The following is a 13,430-nucleotide window of genomic DNA, read 5'->3' on the forward strand; positions in this document are numbered from 1 at the left end:
TTGCTTGTGGAGCCCAGACAGCTGCTCAGTTGAAAGTTTAGTGACCTAATCTATCTTGGGGAGTGCGAAGAACATGCCCAAACCTTTCTTCATCTACCCTTAACCATGATCTCATCCACAAATGGCACTCGAGTAATCTCTCTCGTAGTTTCATTTCTAATCCTGTCCTGTCATTTATCTCCCAATATCCTTCCGAGGGCTTTGTTCTCAAATCTAAACTATCTGTTGGATATTGTTTCATTGTCATACCACGACCCATGTCCATACAGTAACACTGACTAATTAAACCGATATGTAGCCTAATTTTTATATCTAATTTCAGGCGATTTGATTTAAAAATTTTGTATATATATATATATATATATATATATATATATATATATATATATATATATATATATATATATATATGTGTGTGTGTGTGTGTATATATATATATATATGTATATATATATATATATATATATATATATATATATATATATATATATATATATATAGATATATATATATATATATATATATATATATATATATATATATATATATATATATATATATATATATATATATATATATATATATATACACACACAGCCAGACACTTGCTTTTTATTATATAAGGAAGATACCACACACTGAAATTACAAGCCAAAATTGACTATGCAAGAAGCCGTTTCTAGTCCTGGTATATTAGTATTAAAAATTTTTTTTCCATGTAATGATTTTTCAAAAATTAGTGGTCATTATTACCTAGTATGGCAGTAAAAGGTTTAAAACTTTTTATCCCCATCCACCTTTCTATCATACCCACGTAGGATGCCTGAAAACCTTAAATCAATCAATCAATCAATCATTTTGGAGGCCGCTATATGAGCCATCATTCTGCTTCCAATATTTAGACTTATTCTCTGGCTGATTTCAGTGTCATGTGCATCGAATAATTCCATTGACTTTTTTTTCATAAATGTAACTGTTCATTGCCCACCGACTGAAAAAAACAGCCTATACTTTAACTATTAACTAATTTCTATTAAAAAAACGGCAAGATTTTGTTTGCGTCTTCAGACGCACAGCGTTACGTATATACGTAGAAAATTCCGTTGTCCTTGGGAATAAAGCAGCGTTCACTGACATCTAATGATTGGTAAAAGAAACATCTCACGAATGTTGCTCTTAAACACCAATAGATGGCATCAGGATTTACTTTTTCAAAGCAAAAGCAATTCTACCGTCCTTTTGTTTGAAAAAGTACTCTCAATGGCCATCTATTGATTTCCAAAAGAACCACTTCTTGTGTATTCGTAACTCTCAACAGATGACATCAAAATTAACTTTTCTAAAGCAAAACCAATTCCCTGATCCTTGATTATGAAAGATGTTTTCACTAGATGATACCAGAAGTATCTTCTGAATGGTAAATATTATCTTACTTGAAAATTACTTCAGCATGTCCTGCTATAGTGAGAGTTAAGTGAATGTCAATATATTTGTTTTTAGTTGCTATTAGATGGCACCAGAACCCTTTTATATAATCATAGCAAAATTTTCATTGTCATTAGAACTGTCTTGATATCACTATCAAGTAAATCATCATCATCATCTCCTCCTACACTTATTGACTTAAAGGGCTTCTGTTAGATTTTGCCATTCATCACTATCTTGAGCTTTAATGTCGATACTTCTCCATTCATCATCTCTTCACGATTCATAGTCCTCATCCATGTAGACCTGGGTCTTCTAACCCTAATAGTACCTTGTGGATCCTAGTTGAAATTTGTTGAACTAATCTTTCTTGGAGAGTGCAAAAAGCATGCCCAAACCATCTCCATCTACCCCTCACTATGATCTCATCCACATGTAGCACTCTAGTAATCTCTCTTATAGTTTCATTTCTATTCCTGTCCTGTCATTTAACCTCCAGTATTCTTTTGAGGGCTTTGTTCTCAAATCTACAAAATCTGTTGGATATTGTTTCATTGTCATACCATGACTCCTGTCTCACTAAATTGAAATATAGTCTGATTTTTATATGTAAATTTAGGCGATTTGATTTCCAAATTTTATTGTCTGATTTTTTTTTTTATAATCTTTCTTTAAACTATAATTCTAAAAACCCTATATTAGAGATCATAGTTCATAAATATTTAAATGATTTTACCTCATAAGTCCTTTCTCCTTCTAATGATATTTTATGATATTTTATCTAACCATGCATGTTCCGTTTCTTTTATTTATTTTGAGCCCAACCTCGTGTGATATTTCATGCATTCTGGTAAGCAAGCATTGCAAATCCTGTGGTGTTCTGCTAATAAGGATTGTGTCATTAGCATACACTAGGTCAGCTAACTTCCTATTACCAATTCAGTGCAATCCTTTTCCACCATCTCCAACTGTTCTCTGCATTACAAAACCCATGAGGAGGATAAACAGCATAGGTGACAACCGAATCCCTAGGAGTACCCCCACTGTTCACTTGGAATTCATTTGATAGGACTCCGCTAACATTAACTTTGCACTTGCTATGCTCAAGTGAATACCAAAAGAATGTCATTTCTTAGCTGCTTTAACTATTTTGTCATTCTCTTGAATGAGAGAAAAAAAATCTTTTCTGTGCGACCACCTTGTAAATGTTAAGTGAACAAGTATTTCTTAATTATCATGTTTAGGTTTGGCAATTTAGTTTTTTCATTTTTTTTCTAGATTGATTATCATGTTATATCTTCATTCTATTTTCACTAAGGAAAATCTACCAAAGTTCTCGAATAATTCTGCATAAAGAGTAACTACAAAAAATGAAAGAGAAAACCCATTATCAATGTTTTTCAATTCCATATGATTATTTAGAGTAATTTAATAGAGGTCGGCAACTTTTGTCACCGGGAATTAAATGTAAAGTAATATGGATAAGTAGTTCTGTCTAATTCAAGCTTTACCCATTGATTAATGGATGACAGATTGATGTCAGCATGAAAGGTGTATATTATTTAAACTTGCTTTTAAGACAATATACATGTACCCTTTACCAGTGTTCCTTAGGCTTGGCACAGAGACATAAAGCCTGAGGAAAACTAATGAGAATAAGATGCATGTAGTAATTAGAAGAATGCTTAGGTGGACGTCTGGAGTGACAAGAAGTGACATGAGACGATAGAATTTGGAATGACTAAAAAGGAGAATGCTTAAGTGGACGTCTGGAGTGACAAGAAGTGACATGAGAGGATAGAATTTGGAATGACTAAAAAGGAGAATGTTTAAGTGGACGTCTGGAGTGACAAGAAGTGACATGAGAGGATAGAATTTGGAATGACTAAAAAGGAGAATGCTTAGGCGGACGTCTGGAGTGACAAGAAGTGACATGAGAGGATAGAATTTGGAATGACTAAAAAGGAGAATGCTTAGGTGGACGTCTGGAGTGACAAGAAGTGACATGAGACGATAGAATTTGGAATGACTAAAAAGGAGAATGCTTAGGTGGACGTCTGGAGTGACAAGAAGTGACATGAGACGATAGAATTTGGAATGACTAAAAAGGAGAATGCTTAGGTGGACGTCTGGAGTGATAAGAAGTGACATGAGACGATAGAATTTGGAATGACTAAAAAGGAGAATGCTCAGGTGGACGTCTGGAGTGACAAGAAGTGACATGAGACGATAGAATTTGGAATGACTAAAAAGGAGAATGCTCAGGTGGACGTCTGGAGTGACGAAGTGACGAGAGAGGTTAGAATAAGGAATGACTATATGAGAGGGCCAACAGGGGTTTTGGAAATATCAAGGAAAGTGTTTTCTAGCCTTGGGTGGTGCCATAGCCTCTGTACCATGGTCCTCCACTGTCTGGGGTGGACATCTCTTACTTGAGGGTACACTCGGGCTCACTATTCTATCTTATTACTCTTCCTCTTGTTTTGTTAATTTTTGTTTATAGTTTATATATTTATTTTAGTGTTGATACTCTTAAAATATTTTATTTTTCCTTGTTTCCTTTCCTCATTGGGTTATTTTCCCCGTTGGAGCCCCCTGGGCTTATAGCCTCCTGCTTTTCTAACTAGCGTTGTAGCTTAGCAAGTAATAATAATAATAATAATAATAATAATAATAATAATAATAATAATAATAATAATAATAATAATATGAACATCTACTGAGAGGAGGAGAGGATCATGTAGGGAGGCAGCATACTATGGAAATGGAAGTTCAAGGTGAGAGAGAGAGAGAGAGAGAGAGAGAGAGAGAGAGAGAGAGAGAGAGAGAGAGAGAGAGAGAGAGAGAGAGAGAGAATTCATGAAGCAGTCTAGGATAAAAATATATGTAAAAGGCTCATTTGAAACGATGGCCCGATATAGAAATGGGAATAAATCAAAGAGAAAGTTCTTAAAATGAGGATGGGCATTAATTTCAGAAAGACCTGAGATGTCAGGATGCCTGAAAACTTTAAAGTTTAAATCGATCAATCAATAATTCCAGAAAACACGAAGGAATGCAGGCGAATCTGCAATGTGAAAGTCATTAATAGTAATTTTTACATACTAAGCTTGTGGAATTCTACTCTATTTCATATTCACATTTTCACACATTAATAAAAAAAAAAACTCGATATGTTCATATATTTTCACATAAAAAACTGGAGATGTTCTTATGTATGTTCTTTTGCCTCTGAGCATCATGTTTCCCTGTGATTTTTTACGCTACACACACACACACACACAATATATATATATATATATATATATATATATATATATATATATATATATATATATATATACATACATATATATATATATATATATACATACATATATATATATATATATATATATATATATACATATATATATATATACATATATATATATATATACATATATATATATACATATATATATATATACATATATATATATATATATATATATATATATATATATATATATATATATATATATATATACATATATATATATATATATATATATATATATATATATATATATACATATATATATATATATATACATATATATATATATATATACATATATATATATATATATATATATATATATATATGTATATATATATATATATATATGTATATATATATATATATATATATATATATATATGTATATATATATATATATATATATATATATATATATATGTATATATATATATATATATATATATATATATATATATATATGTATATATATATATATATATATATATATATATATATATATATATATATATATATGTATGTATATATATATATATGTATATATATATATATGTATATATATATATATATGTATATATATATATGTATATATATATATATATATATGTATGTATATATATATATATATATATATATATATATATATATGTATGTATATATATATATATATATATATATATATATGTATATATATATATATATATATATATATATATATATATGTATATATATATATATGTATATATATATATATATATATGTATATATATATATGTATATATGTATATATATATGTATATATATATGTATATATATATATGTATATATATATATATATGTATATATATATATATATATGTATATATATATATATATATATATATATATATATATATATATATATATATATATATATGTATATATATATATATATATGTATATCGGCTATTGATTTATTCCGTGGAAAGCGGAGTTTCAATACGAATAATAGTACCAGGGTTATGATATACATCTTTATTGCTTAGCTTTCGGAAAATCTATTTCCATCATCAGAGCCTAAAATAGGATACATTGTATTAGTTAAAACATAGTATGATGAATATTTAAAACAGAAAATTTAAAATGAACATACAAAAACTTTATGAAATAAAATAAGAAATTAACATAAAACTATAAAATCAATCTAAATACAAAATAAAAGATCAAAGCGCCAGCGCTATAAACTCACATGAAATAAAATTATACACAATTTAATTCGTACGTTGCCCGGCCCAGGTTTGGTTTTAGTTTGTGCTGGAATATTGCCTCCATTATTATTAAGTCGAGGTTACTCTGCGAAGTGGCCAGGATGGAAAAATTCTCCTTGGACATTGGGTGGTCCTCACTTTGGGAATGGTCTCTGATGGCTGAATGGGGTGGTTTTGCTATATGATTACCCGTTCTAGGTGAGCGACCGAAGTGCTCAGACAATCTTGCACGGTAATGTCTTTCACTTTTTCCAATATACGATGCATTACAGCGATCACACTTATATTTATATATGACACCCGAACAAAGATCATCTGAGACCCGGTCTTTAAATTTGAAAAATTTGCTCATAGCATTTGAGGGGGAAAACACGATCTTCAATGATACCTGAGGATAAAATTCACGCACAATTCTACTGCAATGATTTCGTATTTTAAAACTGTGGGACCCCAGATATGGAATAGAAAAGAAGATATTTTTCCGAGGAGCAATTAGTTTCCTTTCACAAGGTGGTAGCGTGAGTTTGCTTAGTGTTTTCCCTATATAAGTATCAGTAAAATTATACGGGAATCCATTGTTATAAAGTAGTTTTTTAATATACGTCAGTTCCTTATGAATGTTGAGGTAATTAGAGCAAAGGTTATACGCTCTATAAGTGAGAGTACAGATAAGATTTCTCTTATATTGTATAGGAATAAAAGAGGAGAATTTAGTGCATAAGCCTGTGAACGTTGGTTTCCTGTAGACAGATGTGTTAAACCCAGTACCAAATTTATGAATGTTGATGTCAAGGAAAGATATGTTACAATCCATTTCCACTTCACTAGTAAAATTTATATTTTGGTGTTTGGAATTCAAATAGTTTAAAAACAATTGGACATGACTTGGGCTACGAAATAATAAAAACGTGTCGTCGACATACCGTCTATAAAAAAGAGGTTTAAAATCAGTAGGGCATTCATTTAACCAGATCTTTTCATAATAGGCAAGAAAGGCATTTGCGAGACTAGGTCCCATAGGGCTACCCATAGCACACCCATCAACCTGTACATAAAACTTTTTATCAAATAAAAACAAACAATCCCTAGCAGACAATCCCAGCAGTTCCTTCATCTCCTTTCTTGTAAAACCATTCACTTGTTCTTCGTCTCCAAACAGCCCTAACACGCAGATATCTATTGTCTCAGTCAAAGGAATATTAGTGAAAAGAGACTCCACGTCAAAGCTTGCCATTGTACATTTTCCCAAGTTTAAGTTTGAAATTTCTTTAGCAAATGAAAAAGAATCCTTCACTGTATATTCATTCACTGTTATTGGGGCTATTACCGGAACCAAAAATTTAGCTATATTATAATTGTGCGTCCCACAAGCAGACAAAATAGGTCTTAAAGGACAATTATTTTTATGAACCTTTGGCAGTCCGTACATAATTCCTGGCCTAGATCCTGAGCAGTATAGAGATTGGAAAGTTCCGTTTGCAATGACACCATTATTCTTTAATTTCCTTAGGAACCTGTTAACCTTATCTTCATATTTCAGAAGATACGAAAAAGTATCAGATGTTAACGGAGCAAATTTTGACCTGTCATTTAAAATGTCCACCATCTTCCCAACATAAGTATTTTTATCTAATAGTACAACACCATTGCCCTTGTCAGGTCTAGTTATTACAAGATCATCGTTATTTGACAAGTTCTTAAGAATTCCAATAGTTTCTTTGTCTGAATATTTGTTATTGTTGAATGGATTAAAAGAATAAAATGACCAGTTAGCCAAATACCTTAGTGACTGCTTAAAATACCCGATTCCCTTACTCAAGGGATCATAAAAATCTAGAGTAGAAATGGTTTTGTAAAGTTTTTCGAACTGTAAAAAGTGCTGAACATAGTTTAAACGTCGAGGGGGGAAAACAAACTTTAAGCCCTTGGCAAGAGCAGATTTTTGAATATCTGTTAATACCACCTTAGAAAAATTAAATATCACCTTATCACTAGACACATTACAATCATCTACATACCCCAAGTTTTTTAGCTTCCTTTGTTGGATATGCGTTACATGTTGAATTGACTTACAATTGTTAGTTTCAATAAGATTACTTAAATGTATAAAATCAAGATAAGACAATTTGGATTTTAACAGTTGTTGCTGGTTTTGGAGGGATTCCCGACAGACAGTAATACTTCTTTGCTTTGCTCGAATCTCACAAGATAAAAAATGTTTTTGACAATTTCTATAACTACGGGTGCGTTGAAGATTTCTATTAGACAACTTAAAACGTAGAAAATTAGGAACAAGGTCTTGGGCGTGGCAACAATTCAGAAAGTGAAGATCACTTGAAAGTTTCTTGAGTTTGTAGTCTTGGCGCTCTGTACTTCGATAAAGAGAAAGCACTGGTCGTCCATATCGTTGCGTAATCACATCGGCTATTGATTTATTCCGTGGAAAGCGGAGTTTCAATACGAATAATAGTACCAGGGTTATGATATACATCTTTATTGCTTAGCTTTCGGAAAATCTATTTCCATCATCAGAGCCTAAAATAGGATACATTGTATTAGTTAAAACATAGTATGATGAATATTTAAAACAGAAAATTTAAAATGAACATACAAAAACTTTATGAAATAAAATAAGAAATTAACATAAAACTATAAAATCAATCTAAATACAAAATAAAAGATCAAAGCGCCAGCGCTATAAACTCACATGAAATAAAATTATACACAATTTAATTCGTACGTTGCCCGGCCCAGGTTTGGTTTTAGTTTGTGCTGGAATATTGCCTCCATTCTTATTAAGTCGAGGTTACTCTGCGAAGTGGCCAGGATGGAAAAATTCTCCTTGGACATTGGGTGGTCCTCACTTTGGGAATGGTCTCTGATGGCTGAATGGGGTGGTTTTGCTATATGATTACCCGTTCTAGGTGAGCGACCGAAGTGCTCAGACAATCTTGCACGGTAATGTCTTTCACTTTTTCCAATATACGATGCATTACAGCGATCACACTTATATTTATATATGACACCCGAACAAAGATCATCTGAGACCCGGTCTTTAAATTTGAAAAATTTGCTCATAGCATTTGAGGGGGAAAACACGATCTTCAATGATACCTGAGGATAAAATTCACGCACAATTCTACTGCAATGATTTCGTATTTTAAAACTGTGGGACCCCAGATATGGAATAGAAAAGAAGATATTTTTCCGAGGAGCAATTAGTTTCCTTTCACAAGGTGGTAGCGTGAGTTTGCTTAGTGTTTTCCCTATATAAGTATCAGTAAAATTATACGGGAATCCATTGTTATAAAGTAGTTTTTTAATATACGTCAGTTCCTTATGAATGTCTCGCAAATGCCTTTCTTGCCTATTATGAAAAGATCTGGTTAAATGAATGCCCTACTGATTTTAAACCTCTTTTTTATAGACGGTATGTCGACGACACGTTTTTATTATTTCGTAGCCCAAGTCATGTCCAATTGTTTTTAAACTATTTGAATTCCAAACACCAAAATATAAATTTTACTAGTGAAGTGGAAATGGATTGTAACATATCTTTCCTTGACATCAACATTCATAAATTTGGTACTGGGTTTATCACATCTGTCTACAGGAAACCAACGTTCACAGGCTTATGCACTAAATTCTCCTCTTTTATTCCTATACAATATAAGAGAAATCTTATCTGTACTCTCACTTATAGAGCGTATAACCTTTGCTCTAATTACCTCAACATTCATAAGGAACTGACGTATATTAAAAAACTACTTTATAACAATGGATTCCCGTATAATTTTACTGATACTTATATAGGGAAAACACTAAGCAAACTCACGCTACCACCTTGTGAAAGGAAACTAATTGCTCCTCGGAAAAATATCTTCTTTTCTATTCCATATCTGGGGTCCCACAGTTTTAAAATACGAAATCATTGCAGTAGAATTGTGCGTGAATTTTATCCTCAGGTATCATTGAAGATCGTGTTTTCCCCCTCAAATGCTATGAGCAAATTTTTCAAATTTAAAGACCGGGTCTCAGATGATCTTTGTTCGGGTGTCATATATAAATATAAGTGTGATCGCTGTAATGCATCGTATATTGGAAAAAGTGAAAGACATTACCGTGCAAGATTGTCTGAGCACTTCGGTCGCTCACCTAGAACGGGTAATCATATAGCAAAACCACCCCATTCAGCCATCAGAGACCATTCCCAAAGTGAGGACCACCCAATGTCCAAGGAGAATTTTTCCATCCTGGCCACTTCGCAGAGTAACCTCGACTTAATAAGAATGGAGGCAATATTCCAGCACAAACTAAAACCAAACCTGGGCCGGGCAACGTACGAATTAAATTGTGTATAATTTTATTTCATGTGAGTTTATAGCGCTGGCGCTTTGATCTTTTATTTTGTATTTAGATTGATTTTATAGTTTTATGTTAATTTCTTATTTTATTTCATAAAGTTTTTGTATGTTCATTTTAAATTTTCTGTTTTAAATATTCATCATACTATGTTTTAACTAATACAATGTATCCTATTTTAGGCTCTGATGATGGAAATAGATTTTCCAAAAGCTAAGCAATAAAGATGTATATCATAACCCTGGTACTATTATTCGTATATATGTATATATATATATATATATATATATATATATATATATATATATATATATATATGTATATATATATATATATATATATATATATATATATATATATATATATATATGTATATATATATGTATATATATATGTATATATATATGTATATATATATATATATATATATATATATATATATATATATATATATATATATATATATATATATATGATGTTATTAGATTTGTATAAGCAGTATCTGGCTATTATCAAACAGTACACCAACTTACTCTTACCAACTTCATTATCAAAATAATATAATACGGCTCTATAATAATAAAATTATGGGAGACATAAACCTGTAGGCCTACTTTTAGCTATTTATGCCAACTCATTTCTAGAATAAAACCGCATGATTATGTTTGATTGCATTATAGACAATACGTTACGTATTTGCATGGAAAATTCCGTTATCCTTGGGACTTTAGTAGCGTTCACTGTGACATCCAGTGATTGGTGAAAGAAGAATCTCTCGTAAAAGCAAAAGCAATTCCATCGTCCTTGTGATTGAAAAAGTGCTCACATTCGCCATCTAGTGATTTCCAAAAGAAAAACTTCATATGTATTCGTAACCACCAATAGATGGCATCAAGATTCACTTTTCTAAAGCAAAACCAGCTCCCTGATCCTTTAATTTGAAAGAGGTGCTCACTAGATGGCATCAGAAGTTACTTCTCAATGGTAAATACAATTACCTTATTCCTGAAAATGTCTATATCATAGCAATTTGCATTGAGAGTTAAGTGAATCCGCTATTAGATGGCCCCGGAAAACACTTATAATTGCAGCAACAATTTCCTTGTCATTGGAACTGTGGTTTTATCTCACTATTGTGAGAATACCAAAAGAATTTTATTTCTTTAGTCGTAATACCATTTTCGTGATTGAGAAAATATGCTTTCTCTGTAATCATCGGGTAAATATTAAAAGCAGAATTTCTCAATAATTTATTTCAGTGTTTAGTGATGTCAATATATTTTTTTTTTCTACATTGATCATCATGTTATTTTTTTTTTATCATATATACATTAATGGAAATCTGTATAAGATCTCGAATGATTCTACATCGATAAATGACTAAGAGTAATGGAAGGAATGAGAGAAACATGTGTCAATATTTTTCACTTCCATGGGATTATTTATTGATTCATTAGGGATTGGGAATATTTGCACTGGGAATATGTAAAGTAATTTTTATAGTCAGTTCTGCTTAATTCGAGCTTTATCCCTTTGTTTAATGGACGACTACCTGATGGCAACATGAAAGGTGTATATTACTTCTTGTTTCTGTGACAATATTATACACCCTGCTCAAAAAGAGGATGTCCATTTAATCCAGTAAATAGGAATGGAGATGAATCTGCAGCGTGAAGTAATTTTGACACGCCAAGCTTGTGTAAATCTGTTTGTCACATTATTAAATTAAAAAATATTTTCGGATATGTTCCTATACATCAAAGATAATGTGTATAATTAGTATCTGGCTATTATCAAACAGTACACCAGCTTGTTCTTACGACTTGATTATTAAAATTATATAATTTTACTTTGTAGTAAACAAATTATTGGCGAAGTAACCCAGGAGCATACTCTAAGAATTCAATGCCTAATTTTCAAAATTGACTGGAGCATGTACTTCAAAAATATTTACCGGAACATGTACCACCGCTTATATAGTGATGCATTGTCTTTTTCATCCTTGATTATGAAACTGTTTCGGACTTGAACGAAGGTCATTATGTCATTAGTACGCAAAAGTGAAGGACGTATGTAGGCCGAATTCAAATTAAGATTGTTCAATCTTATAGGGCCATGATAAGTGATATAGAATCCAGTATTACGTAATTCTGATTTCTCTAGATCTTGATAGGTAAGTAGTATAATGGCTTTAATATCGCAAGCTTATTGTTAGTTTTAAAATCCAATAGGTGAATTGGACCAGTGAACATGTTTATGTGTAATGATAGAATATACGATCGAATTAACCCCTAAAGATTAAATCTTCATGACGTCATAGTTATGGTTCCTTCAGGGCTAGTTCTCTATACTAATAGCGAATGTAATTATGACAAATAGTACATAATAGCCTCTATTATCATTAAGTATATTTAAATAGTAATATGAACATTTGATATATTTGATCTTGGTACTTTTATAATAGTAACATATTTCCGTAATCATAAGAGCGGCAGTAGAACGCCACTGAGCAAAAGGAAACTAGTCTGTAAAGAACGACACTGATAAATATGCCGGAGTTTTCGTCTGCATTTCATGACTGCTGCATGACGAAAATGTAACACACTGCCTGAAATAAGCTATGTAAGTATTATTATGAAGTGGTTTGTTGGTAAAATATTGCCGAACTGGTCAAGCAAGAGCTCAAAGCTTTTATATTATCGGGACAGTTTCCCTAAACCAGTCTTATATATGTCTGCTTTAGCGTCAAGATTTTCTGCATTGCCGTAAATTCGTATTGATCAGTTGGTCAAATTAGTGGATCCTGGTCAAACCTAACAGACGAGAAATTTGCTCTCCCCAGATGTTACTTGTGCTTGTAATGCTATCTTCAACATTGTTTATATCTTTTGAAATTTTGTTCAAATAGTTAAATACGATTTGATACTTTTTGTTGAGTGGGCTTATAGACAGTATGGTTTTGACAATCTAGACAGACTACGTGGTTTTATTCTCCAAATACTTTAAACAGCTTAAGTGGCCTTGCACCCCTAACCGGTGAAGTGGCCTTGCACCCCTAACAGCTGAAGTGGCCT

General features: G+C 31.5%; 2 protein-coding genes across 5 annotated transcripts in view; both read left to right on the top strand.

Annotated features, from left to right (window-relative positions):
* The window catches only part of LOC137624491 (GTP-binding protein Di-Ras2), a 611,765-nt gene that overhangs the window by 412,331 nt on the left and 186,004 nt on the right, over window positions 1-13,430 (top strand). The gene's annotated exons all lie outside the window — the stretch shown is intronic.
* Window positions 1-13,430, top strand: part of LOC137624488 (mpv17-like protein) — a 134,622-nt gene that overhangs the window by 59,615 nt on the left and 61,577 nt on the right. The window contains exon 1 of one of the 4 annotated variants that reach the window (XM_068355285.1): window positions 1,449-1,469. The exons of 1 other annotated variant lie outside the window; for it this stretch is intronic. The gene's annotated coding sequence lies outside the window, so the exon portion shown is untranslated. Of the gene's footprint in view, window positions 1-1,448; window positions 1,470-12,373; window positions 12,530-12,827; window positions 12,979-13,430 lie in introns of those variants that run through there. 2 more of the 4 variants (XM_068355283.1, XM_068355284.1) reach the window with 2 other exon arrangements.

Source organism: Palaemon carinicauda, chromosome 31 (assembly GCF_036898095.1).
Source record: "Palaemon carinicauda isolate YSFRI2023 chromosome 31, ASM3689809v2, whole genome shotgun sequence".
Taxonomy (NCBI): domain Eukaryota; kingdom Metazoa; phylum Arthropoda; class Malacostraca; order Decapoda; family Palaemonidae; genus Palaemon; species Palaemon carinicauda.